Source organism: Streptopelia decaocto (assembly GCF_964273445.1).
Source record: "Streptopelia decaocto genome assembly, chromosome: 3".
Classification (NCBI taxonomy): Eukaryota; Metazoa; Chordata; class Aves; order Columbiformes; family Columbidae; genus Streptopelia; species Streptopelia decaocto.
Window position 1 is genome coordinate 91,495,593 of NC_138656.1, and position 13,088 is coordinate 91,508,680.

Consider the following 13,088-nt stretch of genomic DNA (forward strand, 5'->3'; position numbering starts at 1 on the left):
TTTCAATCTAGATGTTAGATTACATTGATGGTTAAAGTGCATTACATTTGTCTAGTATCTGAGACAGTTGAAATATTTTTCTATATTGTGTCTCTAATTAATGCCATAAAGCATAACGAAGACATGTCAGAAGAAAATGATACTTCTAGGGAGAATAGGGTTGTCCAGCTGAACTTAAAATATTCCTTCATCTCTGATGACAGATCAACATTATACTTTATGGCTATAATAAAAAAAAGTTGCATGTAATGATGCATTTCTAGAATAAAACAGCAAATATAAGAACTTTCCAATTAGCCCAGGTATCTAAGGGATTGACAGTCTTCCCTGACTCTATCTTCTCAATCACAATTATGACTCAGCTGATAGGACGAAGAACCTTGATAAATCAGGTCTCCATTGAGAGACTCACGGGAAACATGCATGGTTTCACGTGACATCTTTGCTAACTGTAACAGGTATAATCTTTTCTACAATCGTCAAAATTTAAGTAGCTTTCATTAAGCAGCTTTATATGTAGATTTAGGTACTTAAGTCCTCCCTAATTTTGGTGAGATTGCCAAGAGGATCTGTTGATGGTAGGGACTGATCTAAAGCTGGTTCTTATTAAGTTGAGGCTGCCCCATGCTGGACACAGCCGGTTCCAGAGGCTCCAACCACCCACTGCAGGGCACAGCTGAGCCTCCAGCCAAGGTGGTGGTGCCTTGGGGAAAATGTCTTTAAGAAAGGGTAAAAATGTTGAGCTGGAGATGTGAGAAAAGGGAAGCAGAAATGTGAGAAAAAGGAGGGAGAAATGTGAAAGAAAGAACTCTGCAGACACCAAGGCCAGGGAAGGAGGGGAGTTGGTGCCCTAGACACTGGACCAGGGATTCCCCTGCAGCCCATGGAGAGATAAAAGTGAGCAGATATCCACACTGCAGCTCATGGAGGACCCTTTGCTGGACCATGTGGATATCTTGTGAAGGAATTGTGGCCTATCAAGAGCCCATGCCAGAGCTGGTGAAACATGTATGATGAAGGATTAGCAGAGAAGAACTGTAATGGACTGACCACAACCCCATTCCACATCTCCCTATGCTGCTCAGGGGTGGGAAAGAGGTGTGGAGTGAAGCTGAGGCTGGGAAGAAGGAAGGTGGTGTTAAGGTTACTTTTTATCTTTGTTTCTCACCATCCCATGAGCATAAGCAGCATAAGTTTCCTTTCATTTGAATAAGCAACAAAACTAGAATAAACCTACAACTAATGTAGATGTTTACAATAACTAAGTTAATTTATTATTTATTTTAAATTTATTAATTTGTGTCCTACTAGAAAATGAATATTTCAATTAAAATTTGTAGCCTTGTTCTTTGTTTGGCATGAACTGCGTTTCTCACAACCCTTTTAAAATCTCAAGAGGACAGCTTCCTATGGATCAGGTAGGTGTTTTAAAATTGTATAACAGTCTTTTATTCTCTTCTGGTAACTTGCTACTTTTCAATTTTTTTGAAAAAACTTTGATATTCCTGTTTAGATTTGGATTTCATTTTACGTCACCAAAAATGGCCAATGGAAAAGTTACATCTCTTTTGGAATAAAAACCTTGTCTGGCTCTTTTCTAAAGAAATCTCCAAAGGCTAGCCTTTGTGTGTATCATATTCCATGTAATATTTTGGATATTTTAAGTGTGCCAGGACTCCTTACCTGTAAGCTCTGTGCCACTTTCGAAGCCAGTCATTAGCGCAGGTTCAACTGGAGCACCCAAGCTTTCTCTACTGGAGAAACCACAGAAGATTTCCAGCCCCAAATGCAGGCTGCATTCTCTGCCCGTGTCCTGATTCCACACAGGAAGAGACTTGAAAGCATCTGCAGAGTATCACTGAGCAAAGCACTGTTCTCTGTGCCACCACTGTACGTGCAGCAGAAATCTATTAAAGCAAGAAGAGTTAAACTCAATTTATGCTGGGGAAACAGAAAATGTTGCCTAATAATTGTATATGAATCAAGATATGTAATAATCAGCTTAAAATAAACAGGGCACACCGTGGCAAACAAATGTAATTTCTTTCTCCATCATAAACACTAGGATAATAGAGGAAGAAAATTCAGTCTTTATATATCCAGTAAGACAGTTTTATAAAGGTCTTCATAATGAGCTCAGCGATTAAATATATCTAAGATAAATACAATAACTAAACTCGGAACCAAGCTAGTGGTTGCACCATTAATTCTCAGTCCTCATACTGTGAGTTTTGTCAGACATTACCCCCCACCCCAGAAAAAATAAAAGGTTCATAGAGAGTCTGTGTGACATTAGGAGAGCTAAAGAAATTATTTCAGTCTGCAACTAGGAGATTCTTTTTCTTTAGTTAGTACCTTTTAAAATTTATCACATTCTGAATAAAATTGGAACTGGAGTATAGATACCAAACTAGAGTATAAATACCAAACATTTGACAGAACATTTTGGAGTTAAGGGGTTTAGCATGTGCAAGACAAATGGAATGTATTAGCAACTGCTTTCATAGCAGAGATGAAAGACATCCAGATTCTGTGTACATGGTACGCAAGAACAATAGTTATATTGTTGCACAAAAAGTGGAAGCGTCAAGGGAATTATGTGAAACAGAAATCCCATAAAACACTCTGCTCTGTTTTTTATTTTCAGCAAGAAATTTGAGGTTTTCTTCCTTTTTTTAGTCTAGTATTCACTTTCATTAGTTAAAATGCTACAAAAGTAAACAAGGGTGCAAATATTTTCCTAAAGGAATGGTGGAATAGGTTTAGTTTTGTAATGATGCCTTTAAGATATAAAGACACATTTCAGGCAATTAGAAATAATTATTTCAGGTTTTAAAACCAGTATATGTGTAATTAAATTTATTAGTAGAAGAGCTTGTCCAGGCATTTCATATACTTCTGTGTCATTTAGATGTCTAAATATGGACATCCAATGCCATTTTAGGCACCCTAGGGCAGCTCAAGTAACTTCCAGCAGCCACTCTTAGAAAGATATTGGCCATCCACAGGCCCTGTATTGCTTCTGTCAGCTGCATATGGATACTTTAGTTACTTAGAAAATAAGGCTGTTGCCAGAGGATGCAGGAAGGCAACTAGGAAAGCTAAGGCCTCCTTAGAATTAAACTTGGTGAGAGGGGTCAAGGACAACAGAAAGAGCTTTTTCAAATACGTGGCAGATAAAACTAACACCAGAGGCAATGTAGGCCCACTGATGAACGAGGTGGGTGCCCTGGTGACAGAAGATACAGAGAAGGCAGAGTTACTGAATGCCTTCTTTGTCCCTGTCTACTCTGCCAGAAGCTGTCCTGAGGAGCCTCATACCCCTGAGGCCCCAGAGGAAGAAAGGACAATGGAGGAGTTTGCCTTAGTTGATGAGGACTGGATTAGGGAGCAATCAGGCAATTTGGACATCCATAAATCCATGAATCCAGATGGGATGCACCCGTGGGTGCTGAAGGAGCTGGCTGAGGTCATTGCTAGACCACTCTCCATCCATTGTGCCAAGTCTTGGGAAGTGGGATTGGTGCCTGAGGACTGGAAGAAAGCAAATGTCACTCCAGTCTTCAAAAAGGGCAAGAAGGTGAACCCGAGTAACTATAGACCGGTCAGCCTCACCTTCATCCCTGGGAAGGTGATGGAACACCTTCCTTGGTACCATGTCAAGGCATATCAAGGATAAGAGAGTCATTAGAGGCAGTCAGCATGGCTTCACCAAGAGGAAGTCGTGCTTGACCAACCTCATAGCTGTTTATGAGGACATAACGAGGTGGATAAATTATGGCAGAGCGGTGGATGTGGTCTACCTTGACTTCAGTAAAGCATTTGACACAGTCTCCCACAGCATCCTCACAGCTAAACTGAGGGAGTGCGGTCTGAATGATCAGGTAGTGAGGTGGACTGCGAACTGGCTGAAGGAAAGAAGCCAGAGAGTCATGGTCAATGGGGCGGAGTTTAGTTGGAGGCCTGTATCTAGTGGAGTGCCTCAAGGGTCAGTACTGGGGCCTGTATTATTCAATGTATTAATCAATGATTTGGATGAGGGAATAGAGTGTATTATCAGCAAGTTTGCTTTTGATATCACTGAGCTGGGAGGAGTGGCTGACACTCCAGAAGGCTGTGCTGCCATCCTGGAAGACCTGGAGACTTGGGCGGGGAAAAATTTAATGAAATATAACAAGGGCAAGTGTAGAGTATTGCATCTGTGTAGGAACAACACCAGGTTCCAGTATAAGTTGGGGAATGACCTATTAGAGAGCAGTGTAGGGGAAAGGGACCTGAGGATCCTGGTGGACAGCAGGATGACCATGAGCCAGCGCTGTGCCCTTGTGGCCAGGAAGGCCAATGGCATCCTGGGGTGTATTAGAAGGGGGGTGGTTAGTAGATCGAGAGAGGTCCTCCTTCCCCTCTACTCCGCCCTGGTGAGACCACATCTGGAATATTGTGTCCAGTTCTGGCCCCCTCAGTTGAAGAAAGACAGCTAACTGCTGGAGAGAGTCCAGCGTAGGGCAACAAAGATGATTAAGGGAGTGGAGCACCTCCCTTATGAGGAAAGGCTGAGGGAGCTGAGTCTCTTTAGTTTGGAGAAGAGGAGACTGAGGGGTGACCTTATTAATGTTTATAAATGTATAAAGGGTGAACGTCATGAGGATGGATCCAGGCTCTTGTCAGGGACAACCAATGGTAGGACAAGGAGTAATGGGTTCAAACTGGAACACAAGAAGTTCCACTTAAATTCGAGAAGCAGCTTCTTCTCAGTGAGGGTGACAGAACACTGGAACAGGCTGCCCAGGGGGGTTGTGGAATCTCCTGCTCTGGAGACATTCAAAACCCACCTGGACACATTCCTGTGTAACCTCATCTAGGTGTTCCTGCTCTGGCAGGGGGATTGGACTAGATGATCTTTTGACGTCCCTTCCAATCCCTAACATTCTGTGATTCTGTGATTATGGGCTCCCTTTAAGCTCTAGGCACCTGTGTTTTACAAATAAATCCTATCCTGTCTGCGTGAGTCATTGTCCTGTAGCTTTTGTATTTGGCACAATGTATTTCAGGGCATTTTGGCATTCTCAGCACAGCTGTGGGACTGACATAGTTGTCAAAATTATCTTTCCCCATACTAGTTTTTTAGTAACAATTTTTATAGTTTCCATTAAATTCATCAGCATTATGTGATATACAATGGTAAATTAGTGAGGATAAGCCAGGTTGTATTGGGTTGTATGGCTAACTATCAAGTTCTTGAGCAGCTCCCTGTATCAGCCATTTTGATATCCAGCTGCATTTACATACCCCATTTCCAAAGATGATGTTCCACAATAAAACTTAGATATAAAAATATACTAAACATTGATGCCTCAATTAAAGGTGGTCTTATCTTAATGAAAAAGCCTTTTAAAATTATAAATTCCTCAGAGTGTTTTCACAAGATATATTATATAGTTTTGGTCCTTTTCCCACATTTAAATAGGTTTTTCTTAGAGCTGTGAAATAATTCTGGGCAGAAAAAATTATCCAGTGCATCATGTCTAAATGTTTTCCCTATAGCTACTACCCTCTCTGCCCTGTTAGATGAAAAAAAAAAAAGAAGAAAAAAAAAGCTTACAGATTCATTAGCAGATGCACTGATCCTACTGATTCTATATCTCTTAATAAATAGGATGTTCATGAAGACAGTCTGTTTATATTCATTTATGATCTCTAGCAGCGTAGGGGCTTTTTTGAGTCCTCTCCTCACATTATCTATCAGGTTTATGGGTCTAGAAAGGATGAGAATGGCTTTAAAAGGACCACATGTGGGCTGCCAAGCCTTTCTAGGAGCCCATAGGGGTCTCTGTGGGACAATCCATATGGCTGAGAGTTCTGTGATGCAGCAGGCATAAAACAGCATCCCTGCCTTTCAAACAGACAGAGCTATTGAGATGAAATGACAGAGATGGAAATACTGCTGGAAAAAACAGTGGGAAATAATGTGGCTAGAGGCAGAATTAAACATAACTGTACACCTTGCTGTCTTTGCAAAGGGTTGGGTTTGTTTGATTTCCCCCTCCAGTTTCATTTCACTTTGGTTCCTTTCACAACTTATAATACTGGGGTATGTAAACACTTCCATAAAAATACTTCCTTAATTTCAATAAGACAAATAATGTGTGATTATTCACATGTTTTAGAATACAACATACATTGTCAGGAAGAAAGGTTCTATTCTAGGCCTTTTCTATGACACGTAGAACATCAGTGAAAATAAGATTAAGTTTTTGCACAGGAAATTTTCTTGAAATTTAATTTAGATTAACTCCTTGTTGAAAAAAAATAAAACATAATGGATTTGTCATAATCTTATTGTCCAGCTGTCCACTGTTCTACAGTGCTGTTCTGTACATCGTTGAGATTTCTATCTGAGTTTGAGTACCTACTCTACAGCATTACACTAAGACCAGGGGTTTCACTGACAGCTCTTTAGTCATGACTGAAGTCTATTTTAAATTTAATTCCTCACAGATATCACAGGGGAATTTATTTGCACATAATGTAAAGGGAACCCAAGGTATATTATGGACGATGAAAGCAAAAGCAGATTCTTCCTGAAATTCTCCACAGATAAGCTGCAGCAACTGCCTCTGGGTGTTCTTGGTTCTGTTTCACCACTTTGCCATCTGGGGAAACATAAGAGAATAAATACATCAGATTCTGCAGGTTATGGGTTAGAGGTTATTTCTTTTTAACAGATGAATTGTTTTCTTCCTTTTCCTCATACGTATAAACATGGGAAAAATATTGTAACTAGTGACAAATGAGGTAACTAAATACTGCAGCTTTGCTTAGATGCAGATAAAAAGATTGTAAACTTTGCTTGACAGTGTCCAGTCACAGCATGAAGGACAAATTTTTCATGGACTTCGCATTAGTGTGATGTATGGTTCTCTTTGCCCCCTCCCCCCCAGTAAATTACCTTCATCCAGGATAAATGTAAATATAAGAACAAGCAGTAACATTGCTCGATAATTTAATTCTCTTTCACTGTGTCCTTGAAACTTCTCACAAAGCATTGCAATTTTTTAGAGTGACTTAATGCATAAAGTATCAAAGTACTGAGAGATCCCAATAGCTTCACAAAATTAGACAGGCATTGATTTTAAACATTTTTTTTTTCTTTATTAACATCTTTCTTTGTATACAAAAGGAAATTTGATGGAATAGGGCTATCCCTGGTATTTAAAATTATAAAACCAATTGAGACGTTTATTATTAAATAGTTGGCATTATTCCATGTTCTAAATTTTAAGATTACAGTGTTATTACATTCTGTCAATAAAATTAAGAATGCGTACACTGATTCATTTTCAGTTAAACATGAACAAAAATGGTTTTAACTTCTAGAACCTGTGAGACTATACTGCTCAAAGGCCTTCATTTGTAGAAATCTCAGCTGAAAATGTCTGAACATGATTGGGATTTTTTTTTTTTTCTGAATGAGTGTGTACTGTTGAATAATTCTTACTTGCATCTTTTATATCATACCTTGTGGTCTTCATTATGGATACAAAGCACCTTTGATTTTTAGAGGTCTGAATACAAAGTAGGTCTACCTCGTGATATAATATTCATAATATTCATATTAATTCATCTACCCAGAATGTCTATAGGCCCAAAAAGCAGAAGTCCTGTATTTTTGACTATGATCACAGAAAAAAGAAGAAACACACCAAAACATGCCAGTCTATTCATCTTTCTCACCAAGGAAGAAAGTACTGGAACATTCAATGTTTGGCTGAAGGAGTTAACTCACAGGGATGAATCCCTGCTGATTTGTACCTTCTCTCTATCTTGCCCTGTACTCCCTGCATATGTGATCATGTGATGGTCTGACTTAATTAGAGTGGTCGTAACTACTTCTTTTTAACATGCCCTGTGTGCTGCTGACCTATTAATTCTGTCAAGATACGGGATCTATAGTCTCAGCTCCATTGACAGGGAGATGTCAGGCCTTCTTTTCTTCAGACCAGTACTAATCAAGTACAAAAACAGGAGTTTCACCACTATCAGATTTGGAGAGTTGTGCTTAACTTCAGATGCTAAGGAAACTGCAAAGCTAATAACAGAAAGGCTTTAAATTTTGCTAGCTTTTCAAAAGTACAGGACATGATGACTGTGCAGTATGGTTCATGGATCTTTTTGGATTGAAGTCTGTGTTCCTGATAGGTGGCATGGCTGTGACTTATGATTTTTATGATATTTAGTAGGGCACATTAAGTTGCCCTTATGTATAGGAAAAAAAGAGGAAAGCTGCGAAACTTGGTGGGTATAACAATACCTTTTTAAGAGCACTAATATTGAAACAATTGTTACTAGGAGTAGAGGAAAGGTATCTCCAGCCCTTTTACTTCCCTCTTAAATTTGCACATGGATACCATAACATTTTCATTTGCTTTTCTTTTTGTCAATACCACTATTACTGTAATTGCCATAAACAATTAAGACAATATTTAAAGCACGGTTACCCCAAATTCTGCTTGTGGGAGCAAAGAGATGTTATATGCATTCTTAATTCACAGTTGATAATCACATTTGGGAATAGCATTGCACATTAGGCTAGGTCTTATCTGCTATAAATAGACATGGTTCCACAGATGGTTCCCTTTTTATGCTCTTGTCTGTAATTTGCATTGTTTTGTATTAATCAGCAGTATATGTTGCCTTCTTATAGGTAACATGCCTGAGCTGTAACCATTGGCATGTGATATGCTGATGTGGAAAGTCCTGGTGGAAACAAAAGTCTTTAATATTTGGGGGAACAAGCAGTTCTGTTTAATGTTGTCTGAAAGCCAAGGACTCCTGATGATAAATGCAGGAGATCTGTTTTCTCTTGCAACTGACTGCGATTCAGCCTAAGGAATAACAGTAAAAGGCTTCCAAAGTTTCATCATTTTTTTTTTCAGTTGTATTGATTTTAACGGTCCAAGATGAATGTTTTCAAAAAGAAAACTTCTTAACTAGAGAAAAGAAAAAGAGAATGAATATACACTGTATGTATCTGCTTACAGTTCTTATCTACTCTTTCTCTGTGCAGAGAACTGATTTAGACTATGATAGACTCTGAGGACTATCTGTCACCTGCATCATCAGAGGTAATCATAACTCAGTTTTCAGTATATTCTCTGGTGTTACAAAGATGGAATTTGAGCCAGATTTTTTTAAATTAAGATTGTGGGTAGATTTTGTATTAATTCTATCTAGCTGTTAGCAAGACTAGTGGGAGAACATTCAAAATGGCATTATTGTCTGTGATATGCCTGGGAACAAACTTTGTACTACCCTTAGGAAAAGCATGTTGGACTATTTTGTTCTCACATCATGCATGTGTATGTTTCTACTTCCATTCTTTCAGTGGCGTCCTTGGTATATTTAATATCTGTGTGAATTAAACCCATTTCAGTAAAAGCTTTATCTATTATATACCGTGATACGGATTCAGTTTCATACAGGCAGTTTTAAGTAAGTGTACACTGCTTTGAGTAAAAAAAAAAATTAAAAAAACCCCAAAATTAAAAAAAAGACCAGGTAGAGCAGTATCCTTGGCAGTGATAAGAAAATTATAGAAGCAGTAGGTATTGCTAAGGTTCTGGTGAGACACAGAAGAGCTCTTTTGAACCATATCAGGATATGATTTATTGTAACCACAGTTTATCATCCAGTGGGCATGAGTACCTTAGACTTACTGGAAACAGACACCTGAATTCATCTCAGTTGCTCTATGGTGCTTGGATAATGCTCTATAGCAATGTGTTTTGAAGAGAGAAACAGTGTTTCAATACATGTGTTGCATAGCTTAAATTATTATAAACTGCAACAAAAAATTGTGACTGTCTTTCTTCATTGTTTCTGCACATTATTTAATATGAAACTTTTCAGTTCAGTGATGACAATTACAAGCCAAATTTCACTATAGAAAACATTGACATCGAACCTTTGTCTTGCAAGCTTATATCTGACCTTTTTCTTAAAACATGCAGGTTCAATGGGAACATGCTGATTTTGAAGATAAATCAGTATATATAATGTAAGAACTTCTGTCAAATTTGGCTATTAAAACTATATTTTCTATTACATTATCAATAAGATAAATAGTGACCATGTGGCAGCTTTAAGTCTAAAAAAGAAAAAAAATCCAAGATCTCCAAAATATATGTGCTAGACAGATCTAAAGAACTCAGCAACAGGTTTCCATATCAATAACTTAGTCTTCAGATTTTAATAGCTTTGGTGATCTAGGGAAATAGACTCTATATCCAGCAAAATGCAGGTTTATAGCTCAGTGGATGGAGATTCAGGCTTCCATTATAAATAAATGGTATTGCATTAAATTGCCCTAGCCTTTTACTGCCCAACACTATCTGATGCTAGTAAAATATTACTACATTACTTTGCCCTTTGTACCAACAACAGCAGCACATATTGCCAACAACAATTAGTTTGCCCCAGGGAACTCTGGGTTCTTTCTGAACTACAGTACATGTGAATAGAGGTGAGCTGAGCATGTGTTTCCCCCCTTTACTCCCAATGCAAGATACCCTAGCTTTTATGGCAGAAGGACTGAAATGAAAATGACTGAAAAGTCATCTTATCCTACCATTTTTGCTCCTTTGTGCTATTCATTCTTGTATGAATATGTGATAAGACAGATGCTGTGTTACAATATGCAGGTCATACTGAGCACATATTTTGCTTTTTTTTAATGAATAAAATATGAAAAATTAGCACTAAAGACTTGAATTTTTAAAGTAGACTCAAGTACTGTAAAAAAGATGGTCCTTAATTTATTAAGTATTTCACAGAATCTTATAAGATAAGCTTTTCTCTTCACTTGACAACATATATTATAACAGTTTAGTAGAAGCATCACTTATTCAAAGTGTTTTCCTTTGAGTTTGCATTTTACAACTGTAACAGGGTCCTTCTCCCCACTCCTAAGCAGAACATTAATGGAAACTAATGTGTTCATGCTTACACACAGTGTTAGTATGTTGGAACAGGTCAGGTATGGATATACTTAGTTTTCAGTCAGGTTTTGCAAGCTGTTGTGATGTCAGTGTAGTTATGGCTGTACTAACCTTGATATCTGTGCTATGTTGTCTACTAACTCAAATGTTTCTGCTCTGCACTGTAGTGTAGGCAAATCTCTTGGTGAATGGAAAAGCCACTTTCATTTCCTAGTGTTTGTTGTTCAAGGAAGACCTTTATTCTTTTTGCTGCAATTAACTCGGTTTCCTGCTTTACGAGATCCTCTCTGTTGGTGCTTTTAATTGTAAAGCAAAGTTTTCATAAACATGATCAAAACTGTTTTATTCATAACTATATTTCGTTTGATGAGCTTTATTGATCATGACTCCCCTTGTTTAGAAACAAACAGAACTGCACTCACAGAATCACTACTCTTTCCTTCTTCTCTTCAGGAGCAATTATGTCTATCAGCCTCTTTATTTATTCACTGAGAAAAGTCACTTCATGCTGTTAGGAACTGTAAATTGAATTGCATTGCAGAACATGAAATATAAAGTCTCAGATAACAAAAACTGGCTGTAATTACATTCATATACACATACACAAAAAAATAAAACCAGCAAGGAAGACTTCTAATGCTGAGTGCCATGAAAACCAAACCCAAGCCCAAGGAAATCTAGTTCTGAATGAAATACTCCATGTCTTCCAACGTGTCATTAGACACATTATGAAATTTATTAACATGGCAGTCTGCTGTGCTTAGATATTGGTCAAAGCAGGGAAGGTGTCATTGAGTTGTTTGTAAGTTTTATTGGTTTATCTTTCAATTAAAATAAATTTGTGTGAGTGAGAGAATATGTCCTTGGTGAAGTGTAATCAGGTCTTGAGTCCTAATTTTGTACCTGCTACCTACCTGTGTACATTGCAAGGCATTTTTTTTTTTTTTTTGCTATGGTTTACCTATCTATCAAGTGGGAATTATACATGTTTTGTGGATAAATTTGTTGAAAATTCTGAGGTACTTTTTGAATATGTAGAGTGCTATGTAAATATTAAGACTCATATCCATATAAGTGTTTAAGCACTTAACACTTGTCAAAACAAACAGAATTAAGTGCCTAAATGTCTTTTTTGCAAATCTGAGCTTTTGTGCTTGCTATTTGTAACTTTTGTTTTTCATTTAATTAAGCACTTGTTGCTTGTAGATGTTGAGGAACAAGTTCAATAAAGAAAATTACATGGTGACAAGTATTTTTCCCATATTGCAGCTTATTGCAACTATACTTTGTTTTATAAAATGCACTTTCAATCTCAAGGCCTCAAGTAGGTTTCTATTAACATAAGGAGAAATTATTAAGAGAAAAATATAAGCCTTTAGTCCAAAGCTGAGTTGCTCTTCTGATGTATAGGTGTAACTGCAGTTATTACTCTAGGGAGCACTGTATGTGCAAAGGTTTCAGTTTTGTTTTGTTTTAGGTTTTTACATTCAAAAAATAATGCAGTTAATACATTTTTGGTCTACAGAAGTAGTTACGTGTGCCAAAGTCGTGATTTCCATCTTTGAGTGCTATGAATAGAAGGATCTTAACTGTGTGGAAGGCAAGAATATGAGACAGAGCCAGGCATGATGAGAGAAATGGCTTGATGAATTCATAACCAAGGAGTTCACTTAAGGCTTCTATGGACCATTCAATTTACAACGACCTGAGTGTTGTCATCCATTGCTATGCAGAGATTTCATTCAGCTTCCAGGTGCACAGACCTTTAAGCCTTTATTCATTCACATCTATGAACTGTTGCTACATAAAGCAAATTTGTATGTAATACACTGCTATGATACAGGGAATTAGCCATTGAAGTAGAAGTGAATTCTGATTTTTTTGACAGATAAAGAAACAAACAGCATGCTGAAGACATTAATGAAGTGTTTGATACCCCTACCACATAGAGACAGCAGTCAATCGAGTTGTGCCAGTCTGTAGTAGTTAAGAACTGGACTCGTGTCTTTTTTTCAGTTTTTTATTTTCCAAATCCCTTTACTCAATGTCTGTATTTTTTGGAAGAACTCTGTCTCAGTATGTCCTTTCATA